This window comes from Tamandua tetradactyla, chromosome 19, assembly GCF_023851605.1.
Source record: "Tamandua tetradactyla isolate mTamTet1 chromosome 19, mTamTet1.pri, whole genome shotgun sequence".
In the NCBI taxonomy this organism is placed as follows: domain Eukaryota; kingdom Metazoa; phylum Chordata; class Mammalia; order Pilosa; family Myrmecophagidae; genus Tamandua; species Tamandua tetradactyla.
The window spans coordinates 48,704,410-48,732,082 of NC_135345.1; the positions used below are offsets into that span (position 1 = coordinate 48,704,410).

A 27,673-nucleotide genomic window follows, 5' to 3' on the forward strand; every position below is an offset into this window, starting at 1 on the left:
AAGTTGAGTGCACGGGTGGTTCAGGGGTAGAACGCTCGCCTTCTATGTGGGAGACCCGGGTTCAATTCCAGAAAAAAAAATAAAAGTTAATGCAATCCTTCAGGTAGAAGGAATACGATAGAGTGTAGGAACTTGGATCTACACAAAGAAATGAACATCATTAGAATCAAATAGATGAATTTTTTCTTAATTTAAATGTTCTGAAAGAAAACTGATTTTTTAAAGAAAAAATAGTAACTGTACTATGTATTTATAGCATACGGAAAAGAGATGTATAACAACAATGGCACAAGGGGTAGAAAGAAAATAATGGGAATATATTGTTATAAGGTACTTACACTACACGTGAAAATGTAATAAAAGTATTTGCTGTTAGACTCAGATTATTTTAAAATAGTAACTGTAAATCTTTTGAGCAACCACTAAAAACACAAAAATCTATGCAGCCTATTCACTCAGGCTGTCTTCTTCTCAGTAAAATACAAATTACTAAGACGCTAGAAAGTGAGTGGATTGAAGGTATAGCAATACCATCACAAAAGAACAAGCTAATTCTCATGAGTGGATTTTTTCAGTCAGAATTCTAAAACTTTTGGATGGTAGTTTGGATTTTAGAATTTTTCAGGAATGCCAATGAACCTTTAAGTCACTTAATTTCACTGTGGCCTCTCAATAAACACTTGTCCAATTTAGATAAATTACTAAAGAGATCAGAAAGATTAATTGCCCAAGTAATGCTGTGAATTCTCAGGGTAGAATCACAGCCCAAACGCAACTCCTCAGCTCTTTCCATGACACTTCATAACTTATCTATTGAAGCATCCTACTTCACCATGTGTTTGTTTCTCTGATATTTGATACAAATTTTATGAATGTAATTTAAATCCATATATTTTCCAAGTACTTTAACTGTACCAACTATGCATGTATGGTGCAAAACACCATAGATACAAACTTAATAAGCCAGTATCTCATGGGTAAAGTGATGCCTACTACTGAAAAAGGTAAATAAATGATTACGGTACATAATGTAATATGCTAATTTCTCCTGAATATTTACGAAATAAACATAACTGAGTGTAAGTTTTTTATCATGGAAAAAACACAGCTTTGAAATCAGACATGCTGGATCAAATTCCAATTTAGTCACTTAATGACCTTACTTAAGTCATGTGACCTCTCTGAGTCTTAGTTTTAATATTTATATAATAGTGTTGTGAGCACTATATGCATATAATTCCCCTAGAAATTGCTACCTAGTCAGCTCTCAGTAAAAGGATCCCTTCACTCCAATGGCAACTCTAAAAAGTAAGAAGAACTTAGTTCAAATGTGTATTGATGATTTGGGATAAATGTCACCAATAAGACCATCAGTGCAATGTAATACTGAACACAAAGTGGTCAAAAGCACCACATTAAGCTAAGTAAAGCATATGCTGGGACTTGGGGGCTATCCAGGAAGTGTGGATGTTTATGCCTCTTTTCTGAGGTGATCCAACTTCATCATAGATACTGACAAGGAAGTTGCTCCTTCTCCCCTCCTTCACTGCAGAACAAGAGACTTAAATCTAAATGTGCAAACCATCCAAGTTAGAGAAAAGCACTGAGCAAAAAGAAAGGCCAAATGAATAAATAATTAGTGGCAAGCATTTTCATAACTACAGTTGAGCAAGTGAAGACTCTTAATCATATTGTTCATAAAAACTCAGTGCTCCAAGCAAGTTTTGAAAAAGCCAGTTCTGAAAATAAGGGAACTGATAGGAAATGTCAACACTCCCTCTTAAAACATGGGATGAGACAAACAGCAGATGAGTGGTATAACCTAGATAACCCCAAAGAAAAGAAAATTCTGGAGCTTAAAAGAAAACATTCCTTAAGCCTTGCCTGGATGTGTAATATTGTCAAAGTCTTAGTAAGTGTTGTATCAGGGGCTCTACAACAGATGGTTTTAATTTAACGTAATGTGACAGTTCTTTTTCTCCAAAGCAGAGTCATGCACTCTCAACAAATCTTCTCCAATGTCATCTTTAAGACTTGGGAAGCAGGTGGTATGCTAGCTAAGAACAAGGGCTTTGAAGACACAAGACAATTAGGCATGGTAACTCCCTGGTAAACTGAGGAAACTGCTTAGCTCCTTTGAGACTTGGTTTCTCCATAGCCTATCAGAGATCAGACTGAATGAGATAACTTGTGGGAACTTATATGTTGCGGTCCAAATATTTTTTTTTTATTAAAAAGAAAGAAGTAAGTGAGGAAAGAGAAGGAGGAAGAGAAAGAAAAGGCGAAAATGCGATACATTAAGAAATCCTCCCAAATAAAGTAATAGATAATCCAATTGAGTGGCTTCAACCTAACAATTGCGTTCAATATTTTAATGGAAGCTAAGCAGCACACTCTCCAGAGTGCAATGAGAATCTTGTTGAATAATGCCACATCCTGCTTCCAGTTAAACTATAACATAATTGAGTTCTCAAAAAACAATTGGCATATATGGAGCTATTCCGGAAATCTCCAATACTTTTAAACATTTGATATTGGTATCTTTTTTTTCTACTGTCTCCCACAGAGTTAGGGTGTCACCCATCAGTATTTCTATTAGAAAGAAATGTTGACAACTCCCTTTTAATTTGTATTTTCTTTGGGATATAATTCGTAAAGATAGAAAACCAATCCTTCTAGAATTACATGGAAAAGTGCTCCTTTCCTTTTACTTTCATTACAGCATATATTGAATGTATTGTAATTGTTTATATCAATGCTTACTTACTAGACCAAAGATTCATTGGAGATAGGTAGTTTGCATTTGCATTTTGTGTCCCAGATATGGGGGAAACAGAAAATATCAATAAATATTCATAGGGTGAAGGCATCGATGGGACTCTCAAGGTATGTGGGGGGTGGGGGTAGGGGGCAGGGGCTGGTGGCTTCAATAGCCCAGTGACCTAATTTGTATTATTTCTTGAAATGTTTGGTAGCATTTATAAGTAAAACCATGAAGGCCTGATGCTTTTTGTTTTAAAGATTATTAATTAGTGATTTAATTCCTTTAACAGATACAGGGTTATTCAGGCTATTTATTTCTTGTGTGAGTTTCGCTATTTTGTAACTTCCAAATGATTGGCCCATACCATGGAATCAATAATGATAACCCCTGCTTCATTTCGAATACTCTTCAATTATGTCTGTTCTTCCTCTCCCTTCCTCTCTCTCTCTCAGCTTAACTAGAGTTTTATCAGTTGACATTTTCAAAAGCAAATTTCTGAATTTGTTATTCTCTATTGTATTCCTGTTTCTATTTTTATTGGTTTCTACTCTAATTTTTTTCTTTCTGTATGCTTTAGGCTGAATTTGCTCTTCTTTCTCTAGTTTCCTAAAGTGGAAGATTAGATCACTGATTTTAGAGCATTCTCCTTTCCTAATATATGCAAATAATTTTATACATTTCCCTCTAGGCACAGCTTTTGCTGTATCCCATACATTTTGATAGTTTGTTTCTTCATTTAGACTTACTTCAAATTATTTTTCTTTAATTTCTCTCGAGCCATCTACTTTGATCCATGGATTATTTAGAAGCATGTTCTAAATGCTTCTAATAGTATGGGAATTTTTAATGATCTTTCTGTTTTTGATTGCTAGTATAATTTCACCATGGACTGAGAACATACTCTGTGTGATTTCTTCCTTTAAATTTGCTAAAGATGTGCTTTATGGCCCAGAACTTGGTGTATCCTTGTGAAAGCTCCATATGAATTTGAGAAGAATGCCTATCCTCCTGACAAAAGGCGATGAATTTTCCCACTCTCATGCTGATTTTGTGTATTTCTCCTTGCAGTTCTATCAGTTTTGCCTCATGAGTTTTGATGCTCTAATGTTAGTTACATACACATTCATGCTTGGAGAATGTATTCCCTTTTTATTTATGCAATGGGCCTCTTTATTCTAGATAATCTTCCTTGTATTAAAGTTTGTTATGTCCAAAATTAATGCAGTTACTCCAGCTCTCTTCTGATAAGTTTCAGCATGGAATATCTGCCTCCATTTTTTAACTTTTAGCCCATATGAATCTTTATATTTAAAGTTTTTATTTATATTTAATGTTTTCTTGTGGACAACTTGTTTTTTTATTCACTGTGATGCTCCTTCTCTTTTAATTGGCATATTGAGACCATTCCCATTTAAAATGGCTTTTAATATAGCTGAATTAGTTTCTATTATGGATTAAATCATGTCCCCTACAAAGACATGTCCGTTTTCTAACCCTAGTCCTGTAGATGTGAACCCACTTATAAATAAGATCTTTGAATATTTATTAGTTAAGATGAGGTCAAAGTAAATCAAGGTGAGCCTTAGTCCAAAATTACTCAAGTCCCTAAATGTAGAGAAAATTTGGACACAGCAGGAGGTGACAGTCAGGGAGAGAGATAGCTGTGTGACAGAGACAGAGAGACAGAGATTGAGTTATGGATTACTGACAATCCGTGGCCAGAATGTCACAGACCAAAGAAAGCATGGCTCTGATAACATCTTGATTTTGGACTTTTAGCCTCCGAAAGTATGAGAAAATGAATTCCTATAGTTTAAGTCAATCAGTCTGTGGCATTTGTTAGAATAGTCCTAGCAATCTAAGATAGCATTTATCATATTTGTAATTGTTTTTCTTTTTTTTTTTTTTTTTTTTTTTTTTTTTTTTTTTTTATTTTTTTTAAGGAAAGACAGAGAGAAGGAAGGAAGGATAGAAGGAAGGAAGGAAGGAAGAAAGGGAAACATCTTTAAACATTTTCTTGTTTTATTGTATTCTGTTTCTCCGTTTTTGTTACATGGGCTGGGGCCGGGAATCGAACCGAGGTCCTCCGGCATAGCAGGCAAGCACTTTGCCCGCTGAGCCACCGCGGCCCGCCCTGTAATTGTTTTTTATTCACTGTATTTGTTCTTATTTTTTCATGTTTTTCTATCTCCTCTGGATATAATTGAGTATTTTATGTGATTCTATTTTCTCTCTTCTTTTAGGGTATCAATTATACTCCTTCTACCCTGCTCCCCTCCCTTGGTTTTAAAGGCTTCCTGTAGTTTACATCCTTAAGTAATCGAAGTCACCCTCAAACAAACTATACTGCTTGAGCTGCAGTGCAAGTGACTTCATAGCAGAGTATTCCCAAACCCTCAGAACTGTCCATTTTGATATTGTGGTTATTAATTTCATTTATCCATATGCTATAATCACCCAAAATGATGTCAGTAATAATATTTTACACAGTTATACATTAGATCAATTAAGAACAAAAAAGATACATATTTTATTCTACTTTCATTTATTTTTTCTCCAATGTTCTTCCATTCTTTATGCAGATTCAAGTTTCTGACCAATAACATTTTGCTTCTGCCTGAAGAATTTCTTTTAAAATTTCTTCACTTATGTATTTTTCCTTCACTTTTGAAGGATAATTTCACTGGAGGTAGGTAGAATTCTACCTTACTGGGTTTTCTTTCTTTCAACACTTCAATATTTCATTCCACTATTCTTTCATGGTTTCTGACAAGAGATTCACTGCATTTCTTACCCTTATTCCTCTAGAGTTAAGTGTGTTATTTTTTTTTTCTTCTCCTCTAGTTTCTTTGGGTTTATAGCAGTTTAAATATGATATGCCTAGTTGTTGTTGTTGTTTATATTAAACTTTCTTGGTGTTCTCTGAGCTTTCAAATTTTAAATTCTTTTCAGATTAATTTCAACATCTGTATCAGATTTGGGGTCTGGTTCTGATGATTGTTTTGCCTATTCATTACTTCGTCTGTGCTGTTTTCTTTCTTTCACTTTGCTTTCCTTTCCTTTTCTTTTTTTCCTTTCTCTCTTATTCTTTTCCTTCCTTCCCCCTTCCTCACTTTCTTCTTTCCTTCCTTTGATATACATGGTAAATTTTTTGGCCAAAAGCTGGAATTTTGTTTTAGACAATAGGAACTGATATAAACATGCTTATAGTGTAAGATTTATGTTACTCTGGTGACGAACTGTGTTTATGTCTGTTATAGTTATATGTGCCATAAGCTTCAAATTCCTCTAGTTTTCTTGTTTTTGTTCCTCCTCTTGACTTGACCGTCCCTAAGTTCTCATCAGAGAGTTGATGTGGTTGTAAGATATGGGAGAGGAGGAGGGTTCTATAATCTTCTGATTAAATTTCAGTCTTTCAGTGGGATTGGAACCATCAAAAATGTTTATTTTCCACTCCTCTTACTTCCTTTGCTGGTTGCAGCATTTCTATCAGTTTACAGCTCTGGTGGCTTCTGTTCCAGGTATAAAGATCTTGGCCTCCCTCTGAATCTATCTATCTATCCAGATTTCAAGGTGGGTGGCAGTTTGCCTGTCAACTCAGTTTTCTTGTGGGTGCAAGAAAAGTTTTTAATTTTCAGGGTTTTTTTTTTTAAAAAGCTTTTTTCTTATAAGGATGGGACTCATGTCTTGCAAGCTATTCAAATGTCAGAGCTGAAACCTGGAGCTCAGTGTCCTGATTTTAATAAGATTTTTGTTTCACTTCCCATGTTATTTTTTATTTTTTTTTGCTTCTGGATTTTTGGTATGTTCTGGGCACTTGTGATTGACAAAATAACCAGAAAAACAGGGTGATTATTTAACAAGGAAATTAACAAGGAAATGAATCAATATGGGCAACTTCCCGGAGTGAAAGGAAGAGCTGATATCAGCACATGACTGATATCCAGCATGGCAAATTAAAAAATCTCTGAATTTGGCCAGCATAATTAAATTTGAAACACAGATGCTCTAACAGTTCACTGTGTTCCTGCTAATTGAATCTTAATAGGGGAACTTGAAATCACATAAGGATGAATTAAAAAATAATTTTAATACAATGTCAGAGGATTTTATAATATTGTTATGTCTAAGCCATTTCAAAATAACTTGCTATAAATGGAAAACTTAAAGATATCACTCAAGTGCTTAATTACTTTTTATTCAGTTGACTTGCCAAGTCTAGCTATAAATGGCTAGATTATATTTTTGACAAAAAACGACCTAGAATGTTTGGTCACATGATTTAATGCCTTTACCACAAGCATAAATAACAAGTGCACATAAAGACTGATTCAGTACATTCATACGGATATATTTCTCACACTCATTTAACCCTAGGCATGCTAGCTGTGAAATTACTGAGATGTTACATAGCTAAAGACTAAAATTTATTTGCAATCAGCATGAATGGGAAAGTCGTACACATAGACATATACGAATATTTAGGAGCCTTGGGAAATCAGTGTGGAGCTTGAAGCTATGGGGATGAATTAATATTCCAACTCTGGGTTGAACGCCTCTTCTATATCATCAGAGAGACCACTGGGTATTTCCACAACATTATATATTCTATTGCAGTTGTTTACTTGCCCATATCCTCAACTAGAATAATCTCTGTAAGGTTCAGATCATCTCTTTCTTGTTTACCACTGTGTTTCTAAGGCCTGGCACAGTGCCTGGTATATATTTTCAGAATGAATGAATAAACACAGTTCTAAAACAAAATACACCTATTTATGTGGACACAGATACAGAAATGTGTGGGCATGTATGTGTGCATTTAAGTTTAAATATACAAATACAAAAATTAGCCAGATAATCACTATTATTTCCAAAATTCATGAGAAGGAAAATGGCACCTTCAGTGATTTGAAATTGGAGGCTTATATGATCACATAGACAAGAGTTCCTAGACAAATATTTTATGTGCTCAATAAGCTATAAAAAATACATATGCCCATGAATATATACATACCCAAATATATATGCATATATATATTGGCTTTTTATTTTTAGTAATTATGCTGCATAAAATCTCTGAAACTTGAATAATGGGATACTAAACTATTGCCATATAGAAAATACAGGGTTCAGTTCCTGCAAGCCTCCAGTCACATTTCATCAACCAATCAATACGTAATCTTATTTTATGTCTTTCAGTTTAAAGATACTGTATAGCTTTCTCTTCTTCCTTAAATACTCATACAATGATTCCCTAGGAAAGTCTTTGTTTCACCAAAGAGAAACAGTCGCTTTTAGAGATGCTTGCATTTTATTCAATCTAGAAACAGTATCATTGCCTTAAGAACAGAACTTCTGAACATAAATTTAAGCAAGTTTAATCACAAATCACATTGGTGACAGATAATTGAAGCTCCTTAAACAAGGTGGTGACTTATTAACGTCGAATCCATAGCCAACAACCCTATTAATTCACGTGTGAGTGAAGCAGAGCTTATCTAATGCAATGTATTTTCTCTGTAAGGCACATTATAGCCCACCTGGACTTTGGAAGACTGGACAGCACTTCAAAACTGTACTTGGAGGACATTTTAAGCAATGAAATCATCAAAGCACAAAAATGCAAAATATGGCGCTAAATATACCATAACAAGGATACTTCTCACAGTATGAGATCTGAAATAAGAAGGAAGAATGTTGCCTTATTCAACCTAACTAAGAACGTTATGTGACTTAACATTTTCACCACTCTACAAGGATTTGCAAAGGAAGTACCATAAATGTGGACTCCATGGAGAAGGAAGATCGACAGCAGATTTACATACATATATATATATATATACATACATACACACATATATATGCACACACATAAATATATAACACACATATATATACATTACATACAGTCTACATCTGCTATATATAAACTACATATATGCATGTGTACGTGTATATTGATACATACATATGTATACTTTTGATCCTCATTATACACATAACCAATACACACACACATCTTGAGTTGTAAAAGTGTTAAGCTAAGCATCAATTAAAGACTGTTATCTGGAGTGAGAAGATAAGAAAGAAGGCAAGATAAATATGGAGTTTCTATTTATTTTCCTCCTCTCTACTCAACAGTTGCAGCATAAGGTATCAAAGGGTAGGATTGCTTAAAATATCCTCCAAGTACAGTGTTGAAGTGCTGTCCAGTCATCGAAGGGTAGGATGACCTTAGTTTCAGAGACCTAAGCTTTGTGTATCTTATTTCTCTGATATTCCTAAGGTTTTGTCCATGTTCTTGGGGTTCAGGAAGGATTACCCTGTCTGCATTGTAATAATGGAAAAGATATGTCCTCGCACTTGAGGGCATAACCAAAAATTATACATTGGATTTTTGCACATATCTTTTGGAGAGCTTATTTACATGGCCACATCTAAGCATAAGGAGGCAGAAAATGTAGTCTTTATTTGTTGTATGCAGTTAGAATCAGAACTTCTATTACTGCTTAAGTTATTAGAAGACAACTAATTGTTTCTGACAGAGAAAGGTCTGTGATTATCCAGACTGTGTTTGAATCTCAGGGAGGGAGGAAAAGAGTGTATGTACTGACCCTCTAAAATACCAGTACTACCAAATAAACCTCAACATACATACAGTCCTTGCATTTTGTGTCCTCTTTTTACTCCTCCCTGTTCTTTGTTTGCTCTTCACAGAAAGCTAATTCTACTTGTCATCACTACTCACCTCCCATTCACTTTTCAAACCACTACAATCAGACTGGTGTTCTGGTAAGCTACTAAAATCTCATTGGCAAATGCCAAAACGATTCCTTACTGATAAATCCAATGGACCCTTGGTTTTCACTTTTTCTCTCTCATCTGGCACCAGTGACCTCTCCCTTCCTAAATCTCTGGGGCTATCCAGAATCAAGACTTACTAGCTCTGTGGCAAATGTAAAGAATGATTTGGGAAGCTTTTAGCCATGTCAATAGTCTACACTGGCTAAAAGCCAATCGTAGACTAAGAAAATAATGAACTTGCTATGCAAATACAGCTTCCCAAGCCCACTTCTAAACATTTGGATGCATCTAATTAAAAATTCTGGAGCTACTACTCTTCTGTACACTGTCTAGCTCTTGGCTGCTCCTCTTTAGCTCTCTTTATAGGCTGCTCTTCACCACTAACCTTTAATTGATGGTATTCCACAAGGTATCATCTTGCTTCTCCATTTTTCTCATTCTACAGCTCTCCTTTAACAATGACATTTACTCTCATTTCCTAACCTGCTCCAGTATGGTGAAGATATTCAAGGATGCATCTCATGAACTCCAGAACCAAATAACTAGCTGTTATATGGATATGTCCCCATGGGTTCAACAAATATTTATTAAACTTTTTAAATTGCATTCATGTATTCAGCAAAAGTTTATCAAGTCTACTATGTGATAGCTACTTTGCTAGACACCGAGCATATAACATGAATTGTATGCTCAGAGAGAATCTAGTGGTAGATGCACATAACTGATGGGCAACTAACACATAGTATAAGTGATAAAGAAAATATGAGGTGTTCTGAGACCACCTAACCTATACCTGTCCAAGAATTTGCAGACAAGAAAAGCTTTCTAGAGGAAATGATATATAAAAAGGGACTTGAACAGTATGGGGGAATATGTTCAAAGCAAAATATACAAACAAATAAGAAAACCAAAATATACTCCAACAAGTTCTTCTGTTAGAGAAAGGAGGAGTTATCAGTAAGGCTGGAGAAGCCTCAAGAAGGCCTTGTATGTAATCCACGGTAAAGATTTCAATCAATTGATACAATGTAAAGGGCTATATCATTATATTTGAGTTTTAGAAAGATCATTCTTGCCACACTGTGCACACACTGGGTGGGAGGATGGTAAAAAGAGAGACAGAGAGACCAAAGAAACCTTATGGTAATCCAGGAGACAGGGTTCCCATGGAAATCTCAAATTTTCGGCATTCACAATTGCCTATTACAACTTCCATAATTCTCTATCATCACACAAGAACACTTACTATATGCTAGTCCTGTTCTAAGAACTTACATGTATTAACTTATTTAATTCTTAAAACAGCCCTGTAAGAAAGGTATCATTATCATTATTTCCATTTCACAGAAAATAAATTGGAGTAAAGATAGGTTCAGTACTTCACTGAAGATCACACTGCTAGCAAGCAGTAGAGGTGGGATACAAACCCAGTCTATCTCCACAGTCCGTTCTCTTTACTACAAAATCATACTGATTAATCTGTAAGTAGGATTTTCTTTCAAACTCAATTGTATCGCTTCATATAATGAATTTTGCAGTATCATTTAATCTAACGCTTGCATTTTACGACTGCAACCCCTAAGGGTCCTTATGAACTTTAAAGTAATATTGTGCATTAAAGGATTTAAATTGCTTGAGCAGTGACCATGCATAGAGAACACGGACGTTACAGTCAGGCAAGGATATGGATTCTGCCTCTGCCGTAGCAGCTCTGAGATTTTGCTGTGCTTCAGCCCCTCATCCCATTTACAAAATGTAAATGATATTTTGAGTGGTTATTGGGAGGTTAAGAATGAGCATATGCTAACTTTCCCTTTCTCTCTTTTTCTTTCTTTTTCTCTAAGCCTCACTGACTTAATCTCTAAAATGGACATTATACATTTCACGGTGTTCTAAGCATTATAAAATGCATGCATACGTCCCATGTAGAACCTGGCGAATAGAAAGGATATTTCTTCCCTGCTCTTTCTGAGTCCCTTAGAGCCCTCCCCACCCCCACCCCAGACAGTGTAAAGAAGATAACAATGTAAACATAGGATGTAAGAGTTCCAATCTAGTGGTGGTTTAAGGGGAATTAAGGGACACTTTGGAATTGCACTGCTTAAACTATTGCCTTTGTATTTTAATTATTTATTTTCCACCTTGAGGAAGAATTTAATTAGGCTCATAAGAAATGAGAAAGTAAAGTTTTGGCCCAGATTCCCTTTCATTCTTCCATTATTTTCAAAGAACACCCAGTATCTTGTCAGAATAGGTTCACATATTTCTGTACTTATTTCCACAGTCTTCATAAGCAAACTGTTTTATTTCTAAATTTCTAAATGGATATGATCAGCTGCTGAATTAGGCATAATGATAGTCTGATATATCAAATAGATTCAGTGGTGACATTATGATTTAAGACCAATCTCTAGCAAGAACTACCTACCCATCAAATTAGAATCGGATACATTTGAGAGAGGTTGTTTTCAATAAAGTCCAATATGTTTCACATAGAATGTCAAATGAATTCAGGGCTAAGCTCGAGATACTGCAATAAGTAGAGGTTGGGTCAAGAAATGACTGACACCAGATTGCTTAGGGATATCACTCTGGGAACCCTGATATTGCTGCACATGTCTGTGCCGTTATCATATCTGGTATGACTGCTAAATGTGATAGCCAGATTCTGATAAAATAACATATTTAGTAGTTGACAATAAAAAAACTGAAGGCCATAGGAAATACTCCTGTATAAACTCCCCATTGTTAACAAGCCCTTTTGCTATTTCAATCTTGTAATTGCATTGCCATAAAATGCAGGGTGACTATTCAAATGTTAATAGTTTCCGTGATTTCTTATAGCTCCCTGAGGTGATTTAACTGGGAACATATTATGTTATTTGTGATGAATAATGTATTATTAGAGAATTTTTATCACAAAAAATTCACCCAACTGGAAATCATTTCCTTGAAATACTAGTACATATTTGAACATAAATAACTTTTATTTGTTTTTGAGAATTAAAAAACTAAGAATAAATATGCACTCAAAGTTTTGCTGTGGTGAAATTAAATATTTAATGACCTGAACATGTATAAACTGTAAAATACTCAAATAGTGGAAAAGCCATTATTTTCTACTTTATTTCACAGCTCAAATGAAGAAAATTAAAACTATATTTACAAAAATAAAACACCAAAATGAAACAACAAAAATCCCTACTCCTCAAATACCTGCATTTCCTCCATTTGCTCCATAAATTAATCAAGCTTTCACAGATGAGTTCCAAGACAAATTATATAATAGAGAAATGGGATTACAGAACATGTCAAAAGCAGTAATCAAATGTTTCACCTCAGATTAAACAGACGTGCCTAATGATTAAAGTGATCCTATCATAAGTAGCTGTACTTTTAAGTATCTAGGTTCATTAGGCTAATTTTGCTTAAAAATGGAAAATATGACACCTAACAAAGTTCAGGACAGGACTGAACTTTGAAATACCGTTTAATATATCAACTGTTGTATCATAATCTGATAGTACCGATTTGAGGAAACCCAAATACTTCCATGCAGATGCTACTTACAGCTAAAAACTAACTGGGACAATTTAAATAAGAAAGTTCATCTTAAGTTCTGATCTACATTTAATAAACCTGGCTCTCAAACATAAATTAACTCATGTATGAAATAATCACCCAGGATATTTCTGGCTTCAGACACTAAAAGAGGAAAAAAAAAAAAAACTAAAAATTTAATCTGTTCGCAAAATGGGGTGCTAGAAAGAGAGAAAAGATTAGAGGAAGAGAGCTCTAAGGTGAGATTCTTTCTAGATACTGACCAGCTGAATGGTAATAGAGAAACTTCTTAATGGCTCTGGGGCTCAATGCTTTTGTCTTAAAGAAGGAGATAATGATACATTCCTAACTGGAGATTTTTCCCCCCAAGATTACATAATGAGTAAATATGAAGTGCTTAACACAGTATACAAAGCACAGAAGGTGTCAAGAAGCATTGAATTTATTTATTCTTGTCACTTTTATTATATAGATTTCAGTATAGGAAATGAGAGAAAACCTGCTCTCATGACATTAAAGTGTTCATAGCTGTATTAAAGTGATATTTCTACCATGTCCTGGTAGAAAGCTAAAAATAAATAAATATTCACCAACAAAACGAGAATAGTTACACATTTTTGCTTCCCCCTATACCAACAATTCAATCACATCAATGAAGCTTAATAAAGCCATCTTATATTCCTGAAACAACTTTTAAACCCGACTCAAGGCTTTCTCATTTTCCTTGCCATGGCTTATTAATGTATTATGCTTCAGTCACTTTCCTAATTGGCAGCGGGCTGATGGGGATGAGTCTCTGACCCCAGGGAGGAGGGCGGCTGGTGGGCTGGCAGCTTGCTGATTAGCATGAGTTGCCTTGTGCCAAAGTCAATTCTGGGATGCCAGGTGTGCCGCCTGTTAGCTCTCTGCAGCCCATGCCTTGTGGAAGACAGGGATTTGGAACGAATTTCTTGGAGACTGTTTCTGACCTGCACAGGCTTTCTGTTCATTGATTTCATACCCAGTTTTTCATCTGACATTCTGCTGTCACCCCCTCACTACTTTCCAATTCAAACCATCTAGTTCTCCGCCACAGACTGCTCTAACTCTTAACCTGGGCAAGCTGAAACTGTACTCAGACAGCTTCCTGTTTTCTCTCTCTTTGCCTCTGCTTATTTTGCCAAATTCTTATGATGCCCTTTCCTATCTCTGCATGCCTTGACCGAGAAGCTGCAAAATCACATGCACACAGGGACTAAGCAGATAAAATAAATGGGCTAGGTGGGCAAGAGTAAGGGGTAGGGGCTACGGACAAATACAGATTCCACGTCTAAAGGGGATACTGCTGGTCAGTTCTAGTCAAGGGTTGCCATACAGGAATAGAAATTTTTTACCAATTTTTAAAAAATTCATTTATTTCCTTTTTAAACAATAGGAACTAATGAAAACAATCATATACGCAAATGCACGGACAGCCACACATTCATAAATTCTTCACGTCCTATATAATTCCGGGTCTTTAGGAGCTGGTCAGGTAAAGTAAATATAAGAACCAGTCATATATATGAATATATGACTGGAATAGCTGAAACTTTGTGGAACTTAGATTCTGAAACTAGGCGAAAGGAATTTGAATTCAAGAAAGAAACACACAGCCACACACACAAATATACACATACACACAGAAGCACTTGGGTTCCCAGAACATATTAAAGTATCCTCGATTCTCAGTAAATTCAGACTTGCTGTTTATTAAATAAATAAAACAGTAAAAATATATTTGCTTTAAAATAAGATTTAAGAAACCCTTTACATGTATCATCTCATGTCTCTTTCCACTGCATAGTATCTACTTGCTAGTGCTAGTTGCTCTATATTCATTACTTCATTATGAAACTACAGCAAACTCATTATTAAGGGATATTCTGCTCAATAGATAACCGGTTCTCAAAAATAGTAATTGTTCTTTTTCTTTCTCTACCAATTTTCTTATTTATAATATCTGACTAAATTTTATATAAAGGTACAAAATGCATTTTCTGTATAGCTTTATTTACTCAGTAATTCCACTGTAAACAAGATATTTCTAACATTAAATAACTCATTGAACTTTGCATGGGAGAAGGAATGCCCCGGAGTAGCAATGAATGTTAACTGACAATTATTGAGAATTAGACAATAATGAAGGAAATAGGAATAAAGGTATGATGTGAATCGGGGAAGGGAGGTAGAAAGACAGAAACTAAATTGGTAAAGGTATATTGATAACTAACATAGAAGATATATTGATAAGTCAATATGATTATATAATAATCAGATATTCAATATTTAGTTTCAGAAAGTTACTGACTAACTTTTATTTGTGTACTGGTTTAGCCGTTATGCTATTCAACCTTCTTTTGTAAATGGCACTCTGATTTCCTGTGCCTTCATTTTCAGTCTATGTTGGATTTGGTGTTGCCAACCTAATTTCTGTTAAATTCTGGGATATGTGTATTTATTTATTTATTATCTATCAATCTATTCATTTGTCTAGCTATCTATTGAGCTAGTTATCTAATGATCCATCTAAAATCATTTTTTATTTACTTAACTACTGTCACATGCTTATATCAGAGTTCCATATACTGCAGATTTATGCCATAAAATCTGGTATATCCCTCTTCATCTCTTTTTTTATTTCTTTTTAATTCTTTTACTTCAATGAGATATTTTTCCATATGAATGGTCATAAGGATTAGGTACAGACAATTTCCATTCAGAAAGATGTTTCTATATAGAGATGTATATAGATGTATAAAATAAACATACATATATCATATATACATATTCAAATTTCATACATTCAATATACATCTTACGGTAAAGTTTGACAGACTCATCACTGGACTATTCTAGGACAATGGCAACTTTTTACTGTTATGGAAAGGGTTGGGGAAGCAGCTCGCAATTCTAAGTAAGGTTGCCACATAGACCATTTTCAGAGGATGATGGTTGATAAAATCCCTAAAATATCTGAGGAAAGAGAGGTCCAGGCAGAGGAAACAGCCATCTGATTGATCAGTGCCTGGCATATTCATGGGAATAAAATGAGGCCAGTGTGGATTGTTGGAAAGGTGAAGAAGAGAAAAGATAACAGCAGTTGAGCTTGGAGGAAAAAGGAGCCCATACTGCATAAGGACTTGCCAACTTCTGAAAGGTCTCTGGCTTTAGCTCCAAGTTTTTTGTGAGTCAACGAATGGTTTGGATTAAATATGTGACATAACCCCACTTAACATTTTGAAAGGATCACTCTGGCTGCTATGCCTGGAACAGACTACCACAAAGGTCAAATTTTGGATATTTTTAAAAAGTATTTCTCAAAGTTGGGTATGGAGTATTTGAGAAAGGAAATAAAAATGACTCCAAGATTTTAGGTATGGGTGATCAACTAATAAGGCAACACTGCAAGCGGACTAGATATTGAAAAGTTAGAAGAGCGGACTAGATATTGAAAAGTTAGAAGTTCCGTTTTGTGCATGTTGCACTTGAGATATCTATTGGAAATCTAAAAATAAAAATGTAAGAAAGATATTTGGTCATATGTGTCTGGAGTTCAGGGAAGAGGTCTTGATAGAAACAACAAATCTGGTAATTTTTGTATATAAATAGTAGGAAGTCACAGTAAAGGCTGAGATCACCAAAATAGAGACTCTAGATAGAGATGAAATGATTAATTATTGAGTCCTGGAGCACTCCATCATTGAAGAGGTCTGGAGAAAAGAAGGGGCCAGCAAGGGAAACTAACAAGTCATAACATCTGAATACGTGAATCAAGAAAGTATGACTATTCTAGAAACAAAAAGCACAAATTCTTTCCAGGAAACATCTTTTCATTTAGCGGAAGGGATTTACTCTGTCAAAGGTGCTGATAGGTTAAGTAAATTTCTCTCATAATTGGCCATTGGATTCAGCAATGAATTGGTGGACACGGGGACCTCGGCAGAAGCAGTTTGGGTAGACAAGTAAAAATAAAAGTCTGATTAAGGTAAGCCTAAAATATCACAGGAGGAGAAAAATTAGGGATAATGATCAAACTCTTTCAAAGAAATCTACTTAAAAGGAGAGGAAAGAAACAAAGTGGTAACAGGGTGGTTAGTAGGAGATTTATTATGAAGACTGAATAAATAACAATATACTTGTTTTGCTGCTAAGGATGATCCATTAAAGATTATAGAGACTGATGATATTAGAGAGAGGAAGGAGAATCATTGGAATGATGTCCTTTAGCAGGTGAGGAGAGATGTGTTCTAGTGCACAGGTGGAACAGTCAGCATTACATAGAAACATGATTGGGCAATATACGTGGGTGTAAAATCTTGGGTTGATGATGTGGTAGCATTCTAGGCAGGTTCTATTCTAATTGCTTCAATTTTCTCAAGAAAGTAGAAATCAAAGTTATCATTACAGCAATAATAGAGAGAGATATAAATTAGAAAAACACCAGAGAGTGAACATGGGTGAAGAGTTTCCTCCTTCTAATAACAATCTCCAATTCTCCTTTCTTTTAGGAACCACCCCACCTCCACTGTCAGGACAGAGCTGAAAATATCCACTGGCTGAAGGAGTGGGCTGTGACCGAAGCCAGGATAATTAGTAAGTACTTGCCTGGCTAGGAAGACTGGATCAAGGAAGAGTACGTGACCCATCTGTCACCTATAAGCCTTAATCATGGGATTCTGAGATGGGAAATAAACCCAAGCAGGATTTTCTGGAGTAATTTCTGTTGGATATCCATGCATGCTTATGATTAATGAGAATAAAGTTAGCAAAATGGCAAAAAACAGCTTGACTTGGGTTTCATTTCATTACAATTGAAGGAACCTTGATGAAAACTGGACACATGCTGGTGCATTTCAAATTTTCTGGAAATTCCCTTCCAACAAAACCAAATACTGATGACATGGTGTAGAAGAAGCTGGTTCTCTGCCCAGATCTGGCTTCCATCAAGGTTTATAAAGTTCATAGCTCCTGAAATAGGCCATCTTGGGAAGTGATTACTATTATCCAAACTAAAACAAGATTGACTATCTTGAACATCTTTTTGACATGAAGGACAGAATTAAGTATTAGAGAATAAATTAATAGTAATAATAACAGCAATTATTTACATAGCATTTACTATGTGCCCATGATTGTTTTAAGTTCTGTGTATGTGTGCACATGTGTCTTAATTTCCTAAACTATTCTATGAAGTAGGTATGATTATTCCAGTTTTACAAAGGGGTTAAACTATGGTGCAGAGAGGTTAAGAAAATTTCCACAAGTCACCCACTTTGACAGTAACAGAGCCAGTCTTCAAACCAATATGTGCCCTTAACTACTTTTATGAACCTCATAGCAAAAAACTACATATATATTTAATGGGACAGAAACTGCTAGCTATCAAGCCAATATTTATTCTACTTAATATTAAAAAACTGAATTTATTCAGGCTGGAAATTTCTCAGACTCCCAGACTATAAGACCAAGTTGTAGCAAATGACATATAAAGACATTGTTGGGAAAGACTTTTTGGCAAAAAAGAGAGCCAAAAGAGTCATTTTGCCTGTCCCCTTACTTCTCCTTGTTGCCTGGAATATAAATGTGATGGCTGTACACCAGCAGCATTTTGGGGCTGTGAAAAAAAATTATCTGTTAGGGATAACAAAATAGAAAGGTAACAATATCCTGGTCTCTGATACCCATGACGTTTCCATACCAGCTTTGGACCATGTGCTTCTAGATTTCTTTTATATGTAAAAATAATACCTCTTCTATATACAAGCCACTTAATTGTAAGTTCTCTCATATAAACAAACTGAATCATAGAAATCTGTGCAACTAAGGAGAAAAATGTGCAATCCAAATATATCTTTTTCAGAGTTTCAATTATTCCAAAGTTAAGATAAGACAAGCAACCAATGCCCTTGTATATGCCATTTATTTTATATGTAATATAAAGCATCTGTATCCCCTGTACTCTTTTAATAGCAGACACCTACAACCTGTAATATAAAGCATCTGTACCCCCTGTACTCTTTTAATAGCAGACACCTACAACCTAAAGGATGTCTGTCGATTTTCAACTTTAATGGAAAAAACTGTCTATTATGTGGTGAAAATAATGTTAAGACAAAAATATAAGGTTGGATTTCATATAAGCTTCTAAACTTCAAAAAAGCAATTTGGAAGAATATTTAACTATTGAACTTTACCATCGGGAAACCCCTGATACTGTGTCAAACATTAGGGACACCCAAATAAATAGGCCAAGTCCCTGATCTTGAGGCTTGCTCTTGTGAAGCTAATTTATGTAGTAGAGAAGCTAAGCCTACCTAGAGGTATGTCTAATAGTTACTTCTGGAGGACCTCTTTTGTTGCTCAAATGTGGCCTCACTCTCTCTAAGCCCAGCTTTGTGGTGAAAACATTGCCTTCTGCCCTATGTGGGACATGACATCCAGGGACGAAAGTCTCCCTCATGGCATGGGAGATGACTCCCAGGGATGAGTTCAGCTCTAGTACCATAGGATCAACAATGCCATACTGACCAGAAGGGGGAAAGGAAGTGGGACAAGTAAAGTGTCAGTGGTTGAGAGAGTTCAAATACAGTCAAGAGGCTACTCTGGAGGTCACTCTTATGCAAGTTAGATATTGCTACCTATCATAACTTGCCAAACCCCAACCAAAACCATTCCAGCCAATACTAAAAAACCCTTAGGACAATTTATAAGATTCTACCAAGGTTCCATGCACTAGAGTAACTTTCCAGAAACCTGCAATCTCCAGATGGGTCCCTGGACCAGATAAGTCCTGAAACTTAGAGGGCCCCACCTCTCTAGAACATCAGCTAGTTCCATCTCCCTACCCCATGTTATTGACAGCCTCTTCCAACATGAAAAAGTTAGAATGGCCCTAAATACCCCTAAATAGTGGGACAGAAAGATCAAAGGTGATGGTGGAGTTATACAGAGAAGGTAGGGTTTAACAAACAAATATGACTGCTGAATCATTGAATTGATATTTCTTTTAGTCTCCAGTATCTTAGAGCAGCTAGAAGTAAAAACCTAAAATTGTGGAATTATAACCCATACCAAACCCTGAACTCTGTTCTACAACTAATTGTTGTGCTGTGCTTTCAAAGTTATTGCTTTTTTGTATATATGTCATTTTTCACAAAAAAAGGGGAAAAAAGTCAATTGTGATGATAAAAAAATATTTATTCCCTCTAGCCTTCAATATTCTGGAATAGCTAGAAGGAAAAATCCAAGACAATGGTGTGGTAGGCCATGACAAACTCTGGGATCTGTCTTGTAAGTACCTGTTGAAGAGTGCTTTGAAAACTATTGCTTTTCTCTTTCTTAGCTTGGTATCTATGCTACACTATACAATAAAAGAGTAAAATTAAAAAAAATATATGTAACATATAAAATAAATCTTGCATTCAAAACTCAGTTAAGTTTTATAAAGTGGCAACACTGACACAGCCACCCCTCAGGTCTAGATATAGAACACTGCATGCACCAAGTCTTCTTCATGCCCCCATCTATTTACTTGAACTTTATTTGAAATTTCCTTTTATATATCTTTATATGGTGTAACAAATATCTCATGATTCTTATGTCCAGTCCAAAATTTGCCAGCCCTCTCCCCAACAGGTATGGAGGTCAGCATCTTCAACTTCTCCCTCTCCTTTTTGATTGCAACTTAAATATCAAACCCTCTGATAATTTTTCAACATTCTAGTCTTTCTCTATGCATGACAATTAAGGCAGGAATTCGTCTCTTCACCTGGACTATTGCAATTGTTGCCTGTTCTTCCTCCCTTTCTTCTATTTTCTTTATTCCTCAGACTTCTAGAAGAATCATTTCATTTAAATAAACATAAAATTCCATAGTTCCCCGTAACCTTCTGAGAAATAAAGAAACCTTAAATTAAAAAAGTAATTTGGTTTCAAATCTAAGAGCAATAGTCGGCAAATTTCTCATGATGATTTGTTATTCATACAAAGGAAGAATTTATATAACTTTAATTCAGGAAGAATGTTAAGCAACTGAAAGGACCAGAAGTCATAACATGAAAAAATAAGCTATATGCATCAAAAATTGCGGTTCATATATTGCAAATGTACTATCTATTCTCAGGGGGTTTGAAAGCACAAAACCTAAGGTATGAGGTTAAAAGGGTTCCCAAGAGCTTCCTTATATTATCATGACTTGCCATATCATCATGAAGGGAATTGTGTTGGTTTTCTCTTCAACGATATAGCCCAAACATCTAGAATAGTGCTAGCAAATTGGTATTCAATAAATATTTGTTAGTGTTGAACAAATTGGGCATAAACATTCAGAAGTCAAAGGAGGTTTTTATCATTACGAGTCATGTGGGAAGTCCCGTTGAATTGTTATTTTTCTAAGATATCAAGTTTGTTCTACATAAACACAAAATAAATGCAATATATAAAAAAATGGGTGAATAAAATACAGTATAATCAAGCAAAGTGTAATAACAAAGGATGCACATTCTAAACTAATTTCTCTGTCTACCATTTTGTTCATTTGGTTTTCTTATTTATTCACAGTATGCAGCCTAGAAATACCTCAAAGGTTGAGAAGTTTGACATTTGTCTCCCAGGGCACATTAATTTCAAAACTGAAGTGTTTTTTACTCAGGTGTATTACCTACCACAGAAAGCCTCAGGGGTCGGGAGAAGGCAGATGATTTAATGATCTCTCACCAAGCAGAGTGGTTGTAAACCTGACTATGAATTTAGACAGAGAAATTTCTAGAGGGTGGAAGTGTTGCTTAGGTAACTGCTACAGATCAGTCAGAGATGATAATCTTCACCCTCAGGAGAAAGCAGAAAGCAGTGAAGGATGGAATAAGGGTGAAGAAAAAGGAGACTGGGCAGCTCTCATGTCCCATTTCAGTCACGTCTTCATAGTGTTTTTGCTTATGATTTACTTGCATGTGCGTTTATACAAATACACAAACATACGCACGAAATTACACTTATGTGCACTCACATGCATGATTATTTTTAGTTCAAGTTTACTCTGAATAATTTGTAGAGATGATTCTAAGAATGCTTTCACCATCAAACAGTCTCAATTTACATGAAAATTTGTCTTTTGGGGTCCTGAACCTGAATTGTAAGTAATTCATACAAAAAATTTATACTTCCAAGTATAGTCTGGATTTTTTATTTTATATATGTAACATGTCTCACCTATCTTTACAAACATTTCTATTTATCCTTATAAATGTTTTTAAAGATAGGTAATAAGCATTCTGCTGACAACAAAGTAGGTGATAAACATTCTGCTGATTCAATGTTAAATTTTCAGTCATCTATTTATCTGTCCCTGAACCTATGATAGGTAAAAACTTCTACGGGTATCTTTTAACATCTCTCCTATGAGATTTATGCTATAAAATCTCTGTTTTTATTTACTTCAAGGTAACATTTCATTTTCCTGACAAGCTTTGTTACATAAATTCATCATTTTATCTTATCATATATTTACATGTAAATTTAGTTCTTTCTGGAACACCAGTTTTGTCCCATTCACCTTTTTTCCTTTTGATTACTATGTAAAATTCCCTAAAACTATTTTTCGGTACAATTCACGTTCCAAAAATCATGCAACCTTATTTTCCAAACCATGTAAATGAAAATAAAATTGTTATTCTGGCTATATCATTTGTTTTTTATCTTTTGGTTCAGTTTGGCAAAAATTTGCAAATAGATATCTAAAAAAGATTCCTATGAGCCCAAATTTCTTGATATGCTAACTCAATGCTTTTTCTACTCATGACTTTTTCTTTCATTGTTTCTTCTCCGTGTGTTTTCTTCTTTGGCATTTTCATTATTCCAATATTAACACACAACCAATATTAATCAATATTAATTAATGAATATCAATTGATCACATAATTAATATTTATTGACTGCATAATTAATAGCATTCCGATATTAATTACAGATTTTTCTATGTGCTCACCTGCTGATTTTCTTTCTTTCCTTTCTCTACATTTTTTAAGTACTCTCAACATACATTATTCTTACAGATACCACCTTTGTAGTCTTTCAGATTTTACCGTCAATTCTCTGTTCCAGTTTGTGAAGAACTATTTCTCTTCTCTGATGATACAAAACTACTTTTGTAAATCTTATTCTGGATTCTGTGTGTGAATGAGTGTATTCGTGTTTTGTTTCATTTTGTTGGTTTTATTCATAACAGTTGAAACTCATTTATTGCTGCTTAGAATTGAACACATTCTTATTTTCCAATATTGTTTCTTTAGTAAGCTTAACTGGGAGAAATTGTCCAATGCTTTGGATAGTTTTACTATCTGCCCACCTTGCTGCCAGTCATTTATCATATATTTTTACAATGTGCCAAGCTCTGTGCTAATAATCATGTGTAGATATCTAACTGAAGAGAGAGAGACACATGGAAGCAGAACGGTAACGAAATGTGGTAAATGCTGTAATATAGACAATCACAAAATGCCATAGAAAAATAATAGAAAAGGAGCTGTTTTTGAACTATTCAGTGTGGTAACGGGTGAAGATATTTATGCATTAGTATATACCACATATTTTATATAAAACATTATTTATCAACTGAAATTGAGGCCCATTACTCTCTTGAAACGTTCTATGAAATCCTAATATATGGCTTAAGCTTAACTGCTAGTTCAAATGTCAATATTTTATTTCTTTATATGATCATATGCTTGGAGTATTGTGCTATGCAAGTCAATTATAAATCATGAAATTATCAACTGCTTATTTACTGGGCGCAGAAATCTGAATAAGATGCATTTGGAAAATAGCCACATTTTTACAGTACTGTGTACTACTCTATTTCAATTGTTCTGTAATGAAATAGAAAAAATAATCTGCATATAATATTTTTTTTTTTTTTTTTTTTTTTTTTTTTAAAGGAAAGACAGAGAGAAGGAAGGAAGGATGGAAGGAAGGAAGGGAGGAAGAAAGGGAAACATCTTTAAACACCTTCCTGTTCTATTGTATTTTGTTTTTTTGTTTTGTTACATGGGCTGGGGCCGGGAATCGAACCGAGGTCCTCCGGCATAGCAGGCAAGCACCTTTGCCCGCTGAGCCACCGCGGCCCGCCTGCATATAATATTAATACAAAGAAAAGTTGGATACTATTTTGATAAAATGAAAACATTAACAATCCTAAATTAAACTTTGTTTTGCAGACAGAAGCTGTTAGAAATTTTCTCTCTGAAATGTTTATTTTACTTTTATATATAGGTGCATACATTTTAAAGGCAAATTTTCTATCCGCTCTCCCATTTTCTCCTTCTTCACTTATTCCTAAAGCATTGGGGTCTGCTTAGTTTCTTCTAAAATTTTCCTATCAAATCTAGTTCCACAAAAGTTCTGCTATTAAAGTGACATAACTCAGTTTTAATGTTAACTCAGTATATTATTTGAGATTATTACAGTTTAAATTTTGTTTATTATTAGTGATATAGCCTCTAAGCAAGCTTGTTCCTCTGATAATGCAACAAATGTTTGTTTTCTTTTTTTTTTTCCAATACAAGTAACTTTGTATGTGTTCAGTAAATAGTCAGGGGAAGGTCTGAAAACAGGGAAGCACCAACAAAACCTATGTTGAGCTCCTTCCACTGTACACTCATGACGCAGGATTCCTTTCTCCTCTTGGCTAAACTACCCATCCTGTATATTTTCATTATGAAACTCTCAGATACCCCTCCCTCTTCAATACTTTCTTTCTTGACACCTTCCACCTAAAAGAGAAACATGAAGTCAATGTACTATGGTGGCAGAACTTAATCTTTGGAGTCAGATTCTGTTTCAAGAACTGGAACAAGATAGTTAAAATCTTAGCATCTCTGTCTTCTCATGTTTAAAGTGGGAATATTATAATCTAACTCATTGAATGTAATAAGAAAAAGCATTAAACACGTTTAAACATGACTTAACATAGACGAGATTCCCCTGCTAATGCTTATAACAGATATGAAGATGATGATGATTTACCACTATGACCCACCTGTCTCTCGAGCTACCTCGATCTCTCTCTTTTCCAAAGTGTGATCTATACTTATTTCTCTCCTTTTTCATTACTCATTTGCATTATAATCTGATTTAATCAACTGCAACTGTTCTCACTTAATTCATTAACATTAATGACTTTCTACCGGTCGAATTCACTCAATGTCATTCAGACTTGCTTGTTTATTTTAATGCTATAGATCCAAAAGGGTTTTCATACACATAGACACATACCAGCACCACACACACACACACACACACACACACACACACGCACACGCATTTTTTTTCTACAATTCTCCTCTATCTCTTAGTGCATTGTTATCTCCTAGTTTCCTTTCTAATTCCCCAGTCATTCTAATGGGGATTTTATCTTGTAAATCATACAATGCTATTATTTTCAAAGATTCTGTCCTCTGTTCTTTTATTCACCTGCCTGATTTATCTGGAAACAAGTTCTAAATCTACATGTAACATATCTGGTAGCTAATGAGTTCCATATTTATGGACAGCTCTTCCATTTATCTGTGTTTTGTACACGATTTCTACTGGTCTACTGGACATCAACTTGGTATCATAAGGAGTTTGAAATCAAAATACCTCAAACTACATTAATTTTTGCTGCATTTACCTTTTCTTCCTTTTTTGTTTGCTTGTTTTAATGCCAACATGGGTATTCAAGTAAAAACCTAAATATTATCTAGAAATATTCTTTTTTCTTTAGTTGCTACATATGTTCAACAAATCTACAGATTCTCTCTCCCAAGCATGCTTTAACACTTTCCCTTTTTCCTCCTTTGCCACTGTCTTATTTGGGGATGACTAGTTTTTATCTCACCTATACTATCTCAGTAGTCTCCAACTTGTATCCCTACCTCTGGGATTCCTATCTTCCAATGTATCTTACGCAAGCTGCCATATCTTTCTCAGGTAAACATAGGAACAGATTATTAAGAAGAATAGGTAAAATTATACAGCACTTATTAACTGTCAAACATTTCTAAGTGTTTACCTATATCTAAGGTCTAAATTGATGGCTTGCTATAACTTATAAGACAAAGGGACATGATCAACAGGACCTACCAGGCTATCCTCATATAGGCCACCAAACTGAATTTGTCTGTATCCCCACTGACACTGACACCCCTCACCACACTGAACATACCATCTTCTTACATCACTCAGTGCCATTGCACAAAATGTCATTTTTTTGTCATTGTGCTCCTTGCCCCATCTCATCTGTTTGCGAAACTCCCACTCATCCTTCAAGATTTAGCTCAAATATTAACTCACCTACTTACTCAGATCAGTACTGCTATTTTCCATTAACAACCTGCATATGCCTCTATTATTGTGTTGGTTTGAAAGTATTGCGTACCCTAAAAAAGCCATATCCTTTAATCCTGATTCAATACCGAAGGGTCCAAATTGATTAAGTTGTTTCCATGGAGACCGACACACTCAATTGTGGGTGTGGCCTTCTGATTAGATTACTCTATGGAAATGCAACATGCCCAATTGTGAGTATGGTCTTTTGATTAGGAGATGTGACTCTGCCCATTCAAGGTGGGTCTTGATCAGTTTACTGGAGTGTTTAAGAGAGCTCATGGAAAGGGAAAGAATTCACAGGTGCTTAGAGAACAGTTGCTTGAAAGATGGCTGAGACACAGACATCTAGAGTGTTTGACAGAAAGAGCAGATTTCTAAACATGAATGTTTTGTGATGCAGAGCCCAGCAGACATCAACATGTGCCTTCCCATGAGATGCTAAGTAAGAGAGAATCCAGAATTGTATCCAAGAGGAGCTAAGTGAGAGTCCATAGACACTGAGAGGCACTGGCGTCAGAAGCTGGAAGATTGGAACCAGGAACAAGGATCAGCAGATGCCGGTCACATGCCTTCCCATGTGACAGATATCGGCCTTTCTTGAGTCAGGGTATGTTTCCCTGAATACCTTAGTTTGGACATTTTTAAGGCCTTAGAACCGTAAATTTGTAACTTAATAAATTCCCTTTTTAAAAGCTGTTCTGTTTCTGACATATTGCATTCTGGCAGCATTTAGCAAACCAAAATAATCATAGTGCTTTTATATTGTATTTCTGTTCTCTGTTTCTATGTCTGGTTCTTCTCCTGTCTTCCATTATATTGAGCTAGTAAATGCAGAGGCTATATTTTATTTTTATTTGTATTTCCACAGCATGGTGTTCTATCTGACATAATAGGTTCTCAATAAAACATTCTCAAATGAATGTTTTGAGAATGGACCAAATGTACAAAGGTAATCTACTTTGTCACAAAATCTGCTCAGCTTAATTCATGTTTCCAAAAGGCAGTAACCAAATTCTCAGACACCTTTTCCCCCCTGCATGGGCAGGTACTGGGAACTGAGCTCAGGTCTCCGGCATGACAGGCAAGAACTCTGCCTGCTGAGCCACTGTGGCCCGCCCTCGGACATGTTGTTAATCAAGGAAAACAACTAGATCTATTTCC

At 35.2% G+C, this 27,673-nt stretch overlaps 1 protein-coding gene across 4 annotated transcripts in view; it reads right to left on the minus strand.

The window, feature by feature from the left end:
* The window catches only part of GABRA2 (gamma-aminobutyric acid type A receptor subunit alpha2), a 158,639-nt gene that overhangs the window by 39,187 nt on the left and 91,779 nt on the right, over positions 1-27,673 (minus strand). The gene's annotated exons all lie outside the window — the stretch shown is intronic.